We start from the raw sequence: 15,990 nt of genomic DNA on the forward strand, positions 1-15,990 counted from the left end.
GCTAATTTTCTTGTCTAATTTATGCTTGTTCTTTGTGTGATGCTTGGATTTTTCACAATCCCTATGACTTTAGTGATGTAGCATTGATTGCAGCACCCCCACTCTGAAAATTGTTCCATCGAAGTAGCATGTGAAAGCTGGACATGTTGGCTTTGCCAATGTTTGTTGTATTTTGTGCGCTGGGATTCATGGTCTGTGGAGAAGGGTGGATGTCCCCTACACACAGGCTTGTCTGCATGGCTGAGCTGGTCCCTGTCAGAGTGCCTGGCTCTCCTCACACGGAATATAACCTCGACGCCACCCACTCCCCCTCACGTGCCGAGCTGCGTAAATATTTATGAGCACATGTAGTAAATGTTTATGAGGTTAATTCTGCTGTATAAACGAACCTCCCACTCGGCTCACAAGTCAAGCAGATTATCCTGGACGAGCGCTGTCTGCCAGCCGTCATCCCGCCCGGGGCTAGACTTGTGGCTTTTATTCTTTCCTCGCTCCGGCTCGTGCCGAAGGTGCTTCTGCTCGCGCCAGTGCTGACCCTGGAGAGCGCTTCCGACAACGCCTCGCCAGCAGGTGAGTCTCTCGCTGTCCGTCATTAGTGTCCATGTTTGGATTCATGCCAGGGTGTCGTAACAAACTTCGCACCCCGTCTAATGTGTCCTTCTTTGTTTGTCTTAGTTTTCATTTGTCACTATACTGTGAATATTGGTGTAAGATCTTTTAATGATCGTACATGGTGCTGCAGCTTTCTGAATATACCACTGAAGTATCTTTGTCAGATGTCAGCTACACTTCAGCTTATGAATACCAATTGTGCTAATCCATTGTCAAGTTGTTGATCTGTCGGGTATCATTTTTTATTGCTGTATCGGCACCTGCGGTCTTGTGATATATATATATATATATATATATATATATATATATATATATATATATATATATATATATATATATATATATATATCCCAAAAGGTTTATCTTAATTTATAATGTTATCTGTTCATGTTATTGTGTTCCTTTGTTTTTCTCTGGGCGTTTCACTGCTCGCCTGTGTGTTTACATTTTTGTGAGCGTGGTTACATGTAAAATGTTGTGTATCTAGGTGTGCTTCAGTGTGACCTCAAGTTTCAGGGGGTTCGGTTGTTTATAAGTCTATACGTGTTTACGTGTGTGATCTTGTATTTCAGTTTGTTTCTTTGTAGTGCTGTGGGCGTTGGTCTCTAAATGTGCGCTGTTTCACTGTGCTTATCTGGCCCGTATCACATAAAGCAAGCTCTGAGGGCACTAAGTTAAGGCAGTACCTGCCACAGTTTTGGGCTGAGTGGTTAAGTAGCTGAGGGCAGGAGCTGCACTATTTTACCACCTTAGACAGAGGTAAAAGGTTGTTTGTCCCAGGAGCTTTCAGCGTATTTACTGCTTTTGGCTGTATATATGGTAGCATTTGTTTAAATATCTAAGGTATCTAACACACTAAACGTAATGAAATAGCATTGACAAAGCAGCATTACTATACAACTAATATATAACAAGGCACATCACAACAAAACCCTCAAACAAAATGTAACACAATCACTCCACAAATCAACACCACTCTTCAAAAATGCAGCATAAAAACATAAGAACACATTACTACCACAACAAAATACAACACAATGAATAACACATTCTTGTCACACATTTCGTCTACAGAAACCAACTTTCATAATATGATAGTAAAAGTTACCTGCAACAAATACTGCCCTAACTTACCACCAAGGACATGAAATAGTGGCAGTTAAAATATTTTGCAATCTGGCCCTCTATATCTTAGTATGGGCACCATAGTGCACCAAATCGTGTCACTGTCATTTTGTGTCAGAATGTCACTGTCCCATTCCCTCCTACAGTTCCATATGTCGTGGGAAGGCAACACAAGCAATAGTGGGTAACTCAGCGTACACAAGTTTACGAACCTCCGTGAGAAGAGGGATAGGGGGTGCAGTCAGTCGCTGCCTAGAAAGTACTGATAACACTTTCTCTAGGGATAATTGCACAGACACTTACAGGTGCACATAGGTGAAGTGTCACAAGGGGGCCACTAAGTGTATTTCCATTATTTGTATAGTGTTTCATATGGGCAGCTCAGAGTGATGCTCATGGAGTGCCATTGCCGAGCTGGGGCTTCAAAGGATGTCTTAAATAAAGAAACACTGCTACTGCCAGGTATCTGTTGAGCACTGGAAACCAAACCCAGCTGTCCATCTTCTTTTTGCTCCTGTTCATTTACTGTGTTCACTCCTGCCACTTCCTTCTATCCCACAGCTTTCTATTCTCAGCTTCATCCCTCAAGCTCATTTCCTTTCCCACCATCCGTTTAGCACCGCTCCTTCTCCCTCCAGCTTCTTCTTCATCCTTCTTTTTTCTCTTTGCCCCTTGTCTCTTCCATTCTTGTCCAACGTGCATCTTTCGCCATATGTGCCTCTCTATCTATCTACCTATCCATCCACTCCTCTCCCCTTTCTGTGCCCTTGGGCGTGTTTTTGGCAGACGCTTAGCGGTGCTAGTGAAAGGGAGGATGATCTACTAAAAAGTACAACCTCCACCATATGTAAATACAGGGTTTGGACTGTAGCATCAATGGCGTTGAAACCAGAGATGCCACTAGTCTATGACCCTCACCCAACTTATTGATCTGCAGTTGATTTTATATAGCGCTTCATGCTGGTGATAAGGTCCCAAAGCACTTGCTGGATGGGCAGCATGCTACTTCCTTATAGGAGCTATGTGGGTGGCCACCTGATGGCTTGATCCCCTGACAAGATCACCTAGGGAGGTTAAGGTCCTTGCGGTTTAACTCGCAGCATTTGAGGAGTTGTTATCGTTGAGTCCGGCTCTACTGGTGTTTATCAAACAAACTCCAAGCTACACCTACCAACAGAATCCTTTTTTGATGCACAATTATTCTCCTTACCCCACATTTACATCCTTCCTCAAACCAATGAGGAATACATAGTAGGTCTCTGTTACACCCTCGTTTCCTTGAACATGTCCCATGTAAGGGATGAAACGTGTTGTCTGTACCCGCTGTTATGATAACAAATGAGTTTTTTCTTAATTAATCAACCAATGAAATGTTGTCTATCTGTACTAAATATGAACAATTAAAAACCACCAACTTCTACACGGGATGAATGACATCTATATTGTTGTTCCCAATTATTTCAATTCTATGGACTTACGAATAGTGTGTTACATACGTTAGTTTTTAATGTTAGGAACCATACTGTTGAGTTAGTTGCATGTTGCCTCTTTTGGTAGCGAGGTGCATTGTTTGTGAGCACCCACCCGCAATACAGCCAATATTTCCAACTCTTTATGTCACTAGATACGGATGTGTGACCTGAGCACACCTACCACACCTGTGGTAAGAGCAAGTAATGCTTTCAGCACATGAGTGTGCCAGCTCTACCACTACCCATCTACTCCTGTACCACTAAATCGCCATCCACCTGTTGTGAGAGTTGCCACTCATAGTCTGCACTTGCTATAAAATAGGACATTCTAGGGAATCAGACTGGCTGACCCACTCTCAGTGTTTCAGTGACCATGCTAATGTCTTAAAACCAGAATATGATATGGTGGAGGGAGACAGCAAAAGGTCGCTGGAGCATTCCCAGACAGTACACCCTACAATATGTTTTTACATGCTCATAAATGCAAGTTAAGGACAAGGCGTGGAGAGGTGCAGAGAATTACCCACATTCACAAAATTTGCCCATGATCGAAACTTGATTACCCAACGTGTTAACGCCTAAACAATATATAGTGTACGCCAATTGTAACCACAACGGCGTTATAACAGGACCAGTATTGCCTTTTTTCTTTCTGTACTGAATATGCTAAAAAAATTCTAATAAAATCATTTGAAATAAAAAAAATAAAGAAAAACGTCTGTATGTTTTAAGGTAAAACAAGCACCCTTGAATGTGGTCAGGAAAGCTATTTTTTGAGACTTTGAGCAATTCATTTGCCACCCTATCACCTTCCCAATAACAGAAGAATATAATTTATACAATTGGACAGAATAGATTATTAATAAGAATTTAGAAATAAAACACAATTTGTCAAATCTAGTCACGACTGTCAGAATCGACTTGATAAATAGGAATGACTGGGAAGTGTAATCAATTTTACGAAAGGTTGTCACCACATTCCTTACTACCCTTTATAAAAACATAAACAAACGTGGAGGCATAATGTGAACTATCAACCTCCTCTCGCACTTCCTCTACCTTAAAAAGAGAAGACCTTCAAAGTATAGAGAACACTGGTATTTGCACTTCCTTCTCCCTGAATGTTGATATTGTGCATCTGGGTCCCTCTCAAATAGCTAACCGCAAAGTAAACAAGTGAAAACCACATAATCTAAACTGTTTCCTGCAGAAGCTCATCACAGAGCCATCTGCTTGGCCTGCTCTGTGTTGAACCCTCTCTTTGCTCTTTGCTATCCTGCTGTGAGTAGAAGGGGGTGTAAGCGGTGGTCAAAACACTCCTTCAAAGATGTGTGGTGGAGAAGGGCATATGCCAGTTACTCCACTGCTGCTAATCCAGGATGAAGTCAGTATATTGCACTTTTCTAAAGGACTCTGATTCCCTGCACCTACCAACCCAAAAATGTATTTCTTAGGGACAACAAAAGATAAACCTTGTTCATCTCTGTTCACTCTCATCTACTCTTTCTCTCTGGTGCTTCTTTTCATATCCACTCCACTCTTCGCTTTTCTATTAATTTATCCTGACCCTCTTTATCTTTTCTACCTCTTTAAATCTCTTGCTCATCTCTTCTCACTTTATCCATCCAATGTAATATGTTATCAGAATGTCATCTGATATGAATATAGGCTCCTAAATATTGTTTATAGAAATGTCACCGCATTCAAGTAAATAATAAAAAACTTACACCTAATGGGACAATATTTTTGTAAACAATATTTGGGAGGCAATATTTGGGAGGCAATATTTCTTCAAATATATTCTGACATACAACCGTCTTCTGCATCTTTTTCTTCATTTTATCACTCCTGCATCTCACTTTATCCTCCCTACTCCTCTCTCATGTATTTATCCCTCCTACTCACCTTTTCAGTTTAGGCCTCCTACTCCTCACATCTCTTTGGCTCATTTACGATTGGTGTCCCTCGCCTAATTTTTCCCTGTTTTGTCACTTTATTCCCCCTGTTCCTTGCTTTATCCATTCTCTTGAGTCACTTTATTCTCCTTGTTTCTGGCTTCATCATTCCTCTTTCATTTTATCATCCAGTGCCTCTTGGTCCATCTTCGAAACTATTGACGAAGCTGGCATCTTAAAACTACTATCTTCTCTGAAATACTCTAACCACTTCAATGACCCCTTACTGTCCAAACTTCTCAAATGAGATCAAACACTCCCTACTTCCCTTATGTACCAGGATTATCAATGCTTCCCTAACACAAGGCTTCATACCTGATTGTCTAAAAAGTGGCCAGGTCGCCCCTATTTAAAAAAAACTAACTCCGACCAGTCAGAACCCTATCAACTACCGCCCTTTCTCTAACATACCAATTCTGGACTAGCTCATGGAAAAATGTGTACATCGATAACTATGCAATCACATAGAGCAATTTTAACTTCTCAACCAATGCCAATCTGGTTTCAGGCCAGGTCCCTGCCCTGGTCCATATTGTTGATGCTGCCCTGGGATTTCTGGACCAGAATGACTCCTGCCTATTAATACTGCTTGATCTGTCAGCTGTGTTTGACACGGTTAAACGCAAGAATCTTATGAACCTCCTAGAATGCAGGATGGGTCTCTCCAGTGCCATGTTAAAATGGTTCTCCTCATTCTTATACAGCAGATCTCAAAGGGAAAATGATCAACGATGCTCCATCCATCTCAATGCCATTCACGATTGGTGTCCCTCAAGGCTCTTATCTGTCCCCCACCGTGTCCAAACAGCTTGTGGACCCTCTCACTGAAATCCTTAAACTCTCTAACATCTTATATCATACGTATGCTGATGATACTCAGTATAACATGAAAATTGCCTCTCCAGATGACATCATCATCCTCAACAACATGATGACAAAAACTCAACATTGCCTAACTCGCAACCACCACAAACTGAATGCCCTCAAAACTAAATTCTTCTTAATCTCTCCACCCAGCGACACCACTCCTAACATCAAAGAATGGCTCTCATGTCTAACATCCTGGAACTGCACTCCTCACACCATAACCTCATCTAAATATCTAGGAATAATCTTACACAATCACCTTTCTATGCAGGATCACATCAGCACCACCATGAGAGGTGCCAACATCAAAGGAAATTAAAATCTCATTCAGACTGCTGATCTCAAGACAGTTATTCAAGGGCTAGTGATCTTCAAATTAGATTATGGCAGCACCACCTTTGTTGGTCTAGCAAAAGCAAAACTGGCACTGCTGAAGGCAACCTTTAACGCAGTTGCTCGACTCATCACGTGCTCAAAAAAAGTAATTACGTCACCACAGACCTCAGAGCCCTGAACGGACTACCATGTGAGGCAAAGATCCATCTAATAATTGCCTGCTTGACTCATAAAGCTCTTCGCCACAACACACAAACTTACCTGGCCAAGAAACTTGTCCTAGCAGGTGAGAATAGTACTTTACAAAGCAGAGGCTCCCTTTTCCTGAAGCCATACAAATTAAAAAAAAAAGAAAACCTAGAAGCGTTCCTTCTCCGTAATCGCCCCCAAAATTTGGAATTCTCTTCCACCTGAGACCAGATCCAGCCCTCAACTGCCTCTTCAAGCAAAAAGTAAAGCAGCTAGTAATGAACAGAGTCCTCCCCCAATAAAAACGTACCCTTCCCAGACTCTAACCTCCATGGCCTGCCCTTCCACAAGACTCTCTGGTCCTACTACATACCTATCGTTCTTATATTGACTTTGTTGTTCATCGACAATTGTATACTCCTATCTGTTTACCTTTTTGCATTCCTGATGTATAGCACTCTGGTACCTAAAACTGTCATGTCCGCGCTATTTAAAACTCAATAAATAAAATAAAAAAATCATGTTCCACTCCTTATCAAGTAGCCTTTTCCCACCTATCTTTTCTTTCCTATTTGTTCCTCCTCTTTTTCTGTGTCACTTTCAGCCGCGGGCCGTGGAGGGAGTTACGGTGGGGCAGGGAGGCGGGGAGGGGGAATGGCAGGGTGGAGGGTGCGAAAAACTGGCATATGGATAATTGCAGGTAAGTACACAATTTAATTAATAAAACGAATTTCGTAGCGCGCACTGCATTGCATTTTGCGATGCAGTGCGCGCTACGAAATTCGGTTTATTAATTAAATTGTGTACTTACCTGCAATTATCCATATGCCAGTTTTTCGCACCCTGCCCCTCCCCCTCCCCGCCTCCCTGCCCCACCGTAACTCCCTCCACGGCCCGCGGCTGGTCACTTTATTCCACATACTTCATCCTCTATCAATTTTGTTCTCTTCATCACTGCTCTCAATTCACCTTATTCTTCCTGCTTCACATGATCCCTCCTGCTGACCTTTCCTCATGACGGTCCTCCTATTGTCCATCACTTTGCTCCTGCTCCTCTTTATCTCCTCTGCTCCCCTCTTTAGCACGTCTGCTTATCTATTCCACCCTTCTCTCCTCTCTTTGTTTGTCCTTCCTCCCACAGTGTCACCACTTTGTCTCCTGCTCCTCTCTCTATTCCTTCTGCTCCTATCTTTATGCCAGTTGCTGTTTCCCCCGATCCTCTATAATCCCCCATTTCTCCTTATGTCTCTTTAACCCTCTTAGTATGGTTTAAATGCTCACAATACTAGTCTGTAAGGCTTCTTCAATCTAAGTAACTGGTTTGTTAGTTAAATTAGCCAGTGACATGCAGTGTAACCCTAGGCATAACTCTCTCTGAGGGCCTTATTCCCCTTCCTAAATTCCAACAGGGTTGACTGGTTGAAACTTAACAAATTGTCCTAACTTTACCAACAAACATCGCACCACTTGCAAATCTTATGTGAAAACCTGTGTGCACAGGGATCTCTATTCAATGGTCCACTTGTAATCAGGCCTTTAGTCTATAAAACCAATAAATTAGAACACTGAAGCATACAAACAGCGTCTTGTAACAAGATAACAAAATACGTGTAACCCACCAAATAGTGCTCTGAATAGAGAGTTCATTTGCCCTGTTTAACTCTGATGACATATTTACAGGATAAGGCATGACTAAGTAAAATTGGTGTGACATCGAAGTAGATGTACTATATAAAATGTAATGCCTTTTATAATTGTTAGACTATCCAAGGTGCAACTGCAATAGTGTTATCCTTGCAGAACTGAAAGATCTAAGCTGACAACAGAAAGCCGAAGTAGGGACAAGGAATGGAGGGGATTTTCTTGATTTCCAAATAATGAAAAAAAAGTAGGCAGCCTTTTTTTTTTAGAGCTATGCTGGGTACCTGAAACAGTGTGATGATTGTGTATAACCTGTTGGAAGCCTACACTCGAGTTCTAGATGTAGCTAAAGTCCACGTTGTCAAACAGATAAGTCTTTGTCATTAACATTTATATGACCCATAGCTGCCATTTATGTTGTCTTGTACTGCTGCTAACATGTGTGTATGCTTGTCAAGCTGAGGTTCAATATGTAGCTCGATAGTGAATGAGTAAATGGTGTCTTATATTCAAGGCTATAGGAAAAACACAAATGTATGGTTGTAGCTTTTACCACAAAAATATAAACGTGCTGCTCTGGCTGAATAATAATTGGTGCACCTAACCTGAAACTGCATTATATTGCTGTGCAAAAGTTTGCGAGTCTCCTTTCAGCTTTTATTTGTTGTAATCAGGCATTTATAGAGGAAGCAATTGTACCAGATGTTATTTGTTGTAATCAAGTTTTAATAGAGGAAGCAATTGTACCAAGAGAGGGTAAACGTTCTAAATTGATGGACTGGGGAAGGATCTTTTTCTGCAGCAGGAATCAAAAAACGTTAATATCATTTAAAATGTATGGACAAAATACTTTCTTCTTTGTCATAGGCACATTTTGTGATAATACCCACACAGTTCTTTTTTACAACACAGACACTGTACTACAAGTAAAAAAAAATATTTCAAGAGGTGACTGGGTGTAGTGTCTAGGGAGTTTTATGAAGGAACCCTTTGGGCCCTAGCTGACTCAGTAGAAACTTAACGTAGTCGTCAGAGCGGAATGCAATGAAAGTTTGCTTGAGAATGTTGGGTTAGCAGTTACACACAAACAAATAAAGACGTAATATTAAGTTCCTTGTGTGTGTGTTGCATAGTTATTGGTGGGTACTCAGGCAAGGGGTGACGCTACAACTGGCAATGAGGATGGGATAAGTAACCAAAAGAATGAGCTGCTTTCCATAGAGAGTTTGCCGTGGTCCGAGCAAACTGTTTATGCATGCCACGTGTGTTGCTGTCGAAGTACAGAATCAACGCTTCGTGCATGTGGAGTCAAAGTGCAACTTCAGCTGCAGTAAAGCAGGTGAAGACAATGGAAACATTGCAAAGAGTCAATTTTTAAACAAAGCAAAGGTGCACCACCCAGAGATTCTAACAGCAAAGCAAATCAAATGTCCATGACCAAAAAGAATAAAGAGGTCTTCGATGTTTCTTTTTTTATTCTTCCTTTATTATTGTTCCAGGAGAAACAGTGCAACCAACACAACAGACAGCCGACGCGTTTCGTCCATTTAAAGGACTTCTTCAGGGCATAGGAGTAGGGTGAGATCAGGCCTATCCAGGTGTATTCAATAGAGCGTATATTTTCTTACTGGTTGTCGTTCCCCGTCAAGGGCAATATAGTGTACAAAGTAGTGATCCTGTGTTCTCTTGATAGAAAGTGGAATTAACCAGCAGGGCCACGTGAACATATAAGGGCGTTGTTCCCTTGACGGGGAACGACAACCAGTAAGAAATGATACGCTCTATTGAATACACCGGGATGGGCCTGATCTCACCCTACTCCTATGCCCTGAGGAAGTCCTTTAAATGGACGAAACGCGTCGGCTGTCCATTGTGTTGATTGCACTGTTTCTCCTGGAACAATAATAAAGGAAAAAGAAAAAAAGAAAAAAGAAACATTGAAGACCTCTTTATTCTTTTTGGTCATGGACATTTGATTTGCTTTTGCTGTTAGAATCTCTGGGTGGTGCACCTTTGCTTTGTTTAAAAATTGACTGTGGTCCTGGCTGGGAACTAGTACTGTGGCGGTGGGTACTGTACAGTGTGCACACAGCTCCCACCAGAAATAGAGTAGACAAACCGGGTTAGGTGCTGTTAGACAAGAGGCTCCACTGTCAGCACTTCTTTCTTCATTGTAAACTTTGCAAAGAGTCTACACGTCAATGGTCAAGAACCTACTAGTCAGGACATACATATAGTTACCATGCTGCCATGCAAGATAAAGTTGTACATTATACGGAGCGATACTGCAAAAAGCGGTTAAGTATTGATACAGGAAAAAGCACAACAAACCTGCAGTAGTCTAATACTAACAAAATACATAGAAGCATTGGCTGACAGAATAAGTAAGAAAGAAGTATATTATCGTTGCACTTGCCAGAGCCTTAATAAATGGAGCTTTACGACCTCAGCATCGGGTTAGGAGACCCAAGAAGAAGCATGAGGATTCTGCTTATTGAGCTGTCTAATACCTAAAGTGGTCCACTACCAAAGCAGCCAGGTGATGGCTCAGACCAACTCCAGAGGTTTCCAAAAGTGAACAGCTCCAATGGAGACCAAGGAGGAGGTCACAGTTTCCTTGATTGCCCATGATGATGCTGAGGTCAGTCCATCGTAAAGCCTCAGTAACAGCGCAAATGACGCAGGCTCAAAAGAACTGCTAACTGTAGCATTAAAAGCTCCACCATCAATTTCAGCCACTCCCATAACTAGTTACCATGCTGCCACCTTCCTGAAATCACCACCACCTTTTGATACCGCCAAAAAGCAAAATATTGGCGAAAGATGGACTGCTTGGATAGAGACATTTGATGATTTCATTGATGCACTTGAAGAGATGAAAAAAGATTATCAAGTATTTCAAAAATCTTGCTGGTGATGGTGTGAAAGAAGTCATAAAGAAAATGCCATGAACAAATGAAAAAATCACTGTCAGATTAAAGTAATGCTGAATCTCAAGTTTAATCCAGTACCAAACGTTGATTACTAAAGATGCATTTTCAAAGGTTGGTGAAATCATTGATGAATATGTGGAGACTCAATACACTCCAGATACAAAACACAAAAGAGCAGATCAAGTCTGGAGGAGGTGTGTGCCTGCAATAGCAGCCGTGTGTTACTAATGGTGAATGCGTGAAACAAAGGGTACCAGACATAAAGACTGTTGGTGGCAGGGGGCTGAAAAAATTCCCATCAGACCACCCATGTGGTGGAGTTTGCGTCATGTGGGAATTAAGGATCATGCCATCCCTAAGTCCGACCAAATAGTGCCGGTACGGGAATAGATGTCAAAAAAATCTTTTATGATCGTTATGTGCATCCTAAAGTGATGTAAACTAAGAAAGTGCAGTGCTCAATAATTAAAATTGACTACCCAGACTCTAAAAATTGTTCAAACTAGAAGTCTGAGTGTCAAAGATTAAAATCACGCTGGGTAGTAAGACTACCCTAAGGCGCTAGGCAGTATGGTCGACATGTTTCAGCCTTTAAGGGTATCTAACCCGGCTTTCTTCAGGACCTTTGACAACAAATATAACTACTGCAACTACAAATGAAGTATCATAGTGAAAAAATATATAATAATCATAACAAACATGTACTTGAAAAGTCACATGTATATCAGAAATTTGAAATACTTAGATGTCCACTGGAGGGGAAGTAATAAATCTTCTTCCTATCAGAAAAACCAGAAAGACAAAATGTCAAGCAACACCAATTCTCACCTAGACACCATAGCACACACACAAGAAGACAATACAGACACACCTGCATGAATAATTTACATTCTGCATTAGAGAGAAGCATAATAGCTTAATCACATTGAGGAATTCCCTCACGGTGATACTCACCCAGCTTTGTGTGGGTGACGGCCTCACCTCACCCGGCAACCGCTCGGGAGTATGAGCCCCGCTCTGTAGTGTAGAAAAAGGCACAGTAAGCACACAACTTTACCGTGCCTAGCCAATTGCTCTACACTTAAAATCCAACAAACGTGTGGTAGTTACCCCTCTGCCGAGCTCAACATCGACCAACATCAAAGCCCACAAGGAGGGTATAGTTTTAGTAATATTGCAAGGCAATGTCCTAATGCTACTGGGTACCTCTAGGTAGCTCTATTTAAAGCCATGGTTTAGTTTGCAACCAAGATGCCTTAGTATTGGATGGATGTCTTAACATCCATCCATAGGAAGCTACCTGAGCCTGAGGGCTTTGATGTTGGTCGATGTTGAGCTCGGCAGAGGGGTAACTACCACACGTTTGTTGGATTTTAAGTGTAGAGCAATTGGCTAGGCACGGTAAAGTTGTGTGCTTACTGTGCCTTTTTCTACACTACAGAGCGGGGCCTCATACTCCCGAGCGGTTGCCGGGTGAGGTGAGGCCGTCACCCACACAAAGCTGGGTGAGTATCACCGTGAGGGAATTCCTCAATGTGATTAAGCTATTATGCTTCTCTCTAATGCAGAATGTAAATTATTCATGCAGGTGTGTCTGTATTGTCTTCTTGTGTGTGTGCTATGGTGTCTAGGTGAGAATTGGTGTTGCTTGACATTTTGTCTTTCTGGTTTTTCTGATAGGAAGAAGATTTATTACTTCCCCTCCAGTGGACATCTAAGTATTTCAAATTTCTGATATACATGTGACTTTTCAAGTACATGTTTGTTATGATTATTATATATTTTTTCACTATGATACTTCATTTGTAGTTGCAGTAGTTATATTTGTTGTCAAAGGTCCTGAAGAAAGCCGGGTTAGATACCCTTAAAGGCTGAAACATGTCGACCATACTGCCTAGCGCCTTAGGGTAGTCTTACTACCCAGCGTGATTTTAATCTTTGACACTCAGACTTCTAGTTTGAACAATTTTTAGAGTCTGGGTAGTCAATTTTAATTATTGAGCACTGCACTTTCTTAGTTTACATCACTTTAGGATGCACATAACGATCATAAAAGATTTTTTTGACATCTATTCCCGTACCGGCACTATTTGGTCGGACTTAGGGATGGCATGATCCTTAATTCCCACATGACGCAAACTCCACCACATGGGTGGTCTGATGGGAATTTTTTCAGCCCCCTGCCACCAACAGTCTTTATGTCTGGTACCCTTTGTTTCACGCATTCACCATTAGTAACACACGGCTGCTATTGCAGGCACACACCTCCTCCAGACTTGATCTGCTCTTTTGTGTTTTGTATCTGAAGATAGGGGAGCGAGCAGACAGGTCATTAAACAGTCCCCCTGACCCTCCACACACCCTTCTTGTTTCTCAGACTCAATACACTCATCAAACACTATAAGTTCAGTGAATTTAATGATGTAGCTATGTGTCTTACAGTGATTGATAGATGCTTTGTCAGATTCATTCAGACAACGAATGCTGAGAGAACCTCTTAGTGTGAAGTGAGTGTTGATGGCTGCCAGAGTTGTGGAGGGTGCTGAAAGACAAGCTGCTGACATTGAGGTGCCCAAAGCAAATTAGACATGAGTATAAAAAGTCAGCCAAAGCAAAAGACTGAAGGACACAAAGTTATATCTACACGTAAAAAGAAGTTGTGTTTTGGATATGGATTTTAGTTTCCATATGAAGGTGAATATCCCACCACTGGACACATATATAGAGACTGTGGGAAAGAGAACCATTTTGTGATGGTTTGTAAAGTGAAGGAAAAATTGAGTGCGTCACAGCGCAAAGACAAAATGGCCGTCAGAACATTCCAGACACCACATTCGTCTCACACTCACGTGGCCAAGCGGAGATATCAATTGAAGCAAATCGACGATGAATGAAGTTGATCATCATCTAAATCATCGTCAAACCATTCTTTCACATCAATATCACATGATAGTTTGAAAGATGGTTGTGCCATGTTGATGTTTACCTCAGGGAAATGTCAGTCAAAGAAAAGTTGACATACCAAAGCACCAAAGTTATACATTGTCCAAAAATTACATTGGAAATAATTGGTTGCGCGATAATTCTCATCTTTGACAGCAGTGCCTCAATAAATATAATGCCTGAAGAGAAATACAATTAATTATCTCAATTGCCACGACTTACGCCATCGAAAACCAAAGTGTACACATGAGCTGCATCAACGTCCATAAAATGTCAAGGTTCATTTGTAACGACAATGAAACACAAGAAAATGTAGGTAAAAATACCCATTCAGGGTTGGGGGATGCTACACTGGGAAACTTCAAAAATTAGAAATGCTGATTCACTTTTTAAAGCTCAATCTTTCGTATCTCTATGCTGTCTAGCCCAAAATGCACTTAATGTGAAATTTACTATATTGTTTTGAAGTGCTATTTCTTAATCTGAATAAGGTACTTCCAGATCACTTGCTGTATCCTCACCAGGTGCTGAGAAACCTTGAACCTGAACATAAGTTTTAGAACTTAAATAAGATGCCAGCAGTAGTGGCTGCTACTGGGGAGTAGTGGTGAGGTGGGTGTGGGGGTGTTAAAAAATAGAAAAGGGTGAAAAAAATAAAGAAAAACCCGCTTACCTTCCCAGCAGCCGGCTCTCCTCCATCCTCTTCATCCACAACGTATGCAGGAACAGGAAGCACCCAGGCTCCCTCCTCATAGCCAAACAAAACGCTGCAATGCAGCGTTTTGACTGGGCATAGTGGCGTGGTTCAGAGCTCAGATGGGGAATGGGTGCCTGGGCATGTACGGGGGCGTGGTAATTGGTGGGATAGGGTTATGATTATTGGGATATGCTGTTTGGGCTATAGTTATCTTTGCTTGGCACTATGCATAGCATATATACACTGTAACATGGTTCATCCTGGAGTCCACTACTGCCCATACTCACATAGTGAGGCCTCCTCATGGTCCCTGGGACTCCAGGCACTGCATACATCTTTCCCAAGGGTGTTATTTATGACACCATTTGACCCACCATGCAGGCATTCACAGTCCTAAAGTGGAACGTTAGCGGCCTATTAGACCGCGTTAAAAGGGGCATGATTCTATGGTTCCATCACTGACACATATCTCTTCGGTACAAATTGCTCCCTCCAGGCTATATACAGGTACTCCAAAGTTTACCTTGCGGGCTACAGCCATGGCTCTCAGGGTGTAACAATCCTCCTTCATAACTCCTTGCTGCTGGCATATTACACATGCTACCCTAGGGTGATATGTGCTGGTAGAAGTCTCCATTGATGGTACTCATTACAACCTTCTTAGCATATATATCCCCCCACAACTTGCCACTTCCTCATATCTATAAGGGACTTGATGATTTTCCTAGCTACTGGTAAACTAATCATGGGTGGGCACTTTAATGACATTATGAGTCCCATGGACTCCTTTCATGTCTCCCGTACAATACACAGAGAGGGAAGGAACCCTACCAGCTGGGAAGCAGGACTTGAGCTCTGTGATGGCTGGAAGGTTTGGAACCCTAGCGCACATGAATGCACCCATGCCTCAACTGCCATGGGATTCCTCTCCCACATAGATCTCTTTTTGCTGCCAGCCACTGACCTCTTATACCCACATGACTCTCATGTCCTTGTCCTGGGACTTTCAGACCATGAACCAGTTACTCTAGTTGTGGGGGACCCTGCAAGGGTGGGGTAACGGCCAGTGCGGCGTCTTAATGCCTGGTTTCTAACCTATCAACAGTTAGTCCAAGCGCACATGGCTGAAGGGCCTATCCTGCGGCAAGGCACTGCACCCTAATTTGCAAAATATGAAGTGCAGGTGCTCAAATGTTTGTTGGAGGCTACACCTACTTTTC

General features: G+C 42.0%; 1 protein-coding gene across 3 annotated transcripts in view; it reads left to right on the top strand.

Moving 5' to 3' along the window:
- Positions 1-320: 320 nt before the first annotated feature.
- The window catches only part of LOC144755783 (proto-oncogene Mas-like), a 285,818-nt gene continuing 270,148 nt past the window's right edge, over positions 321-15,990 (top strand). For all 3 annotated transcript variants that reach the window (XM_078645023.1, XM_078645024.1, XM_078645022.1), the window contains exon 1: positions 321-570. The gene's annotated coding sequence lies outside the window, so the exon portion shown is untranslated. The remainder of the gene's footprint in view (positions 571-15,990) is intronic.

Source organism: Lissotriton helveticus, chromosome 5_1 (assembly GCF_964261635.1).
Source record: "Lissotriton helveticus chromosome 5_1, aLisHel1.1, whole genome shotgun sequence".
NCBI lineage: Eukaryota > Metazoa > Chordata > Amphibia > Caudata > Salamandridae > Lissotriton > Lissotriton helveticus.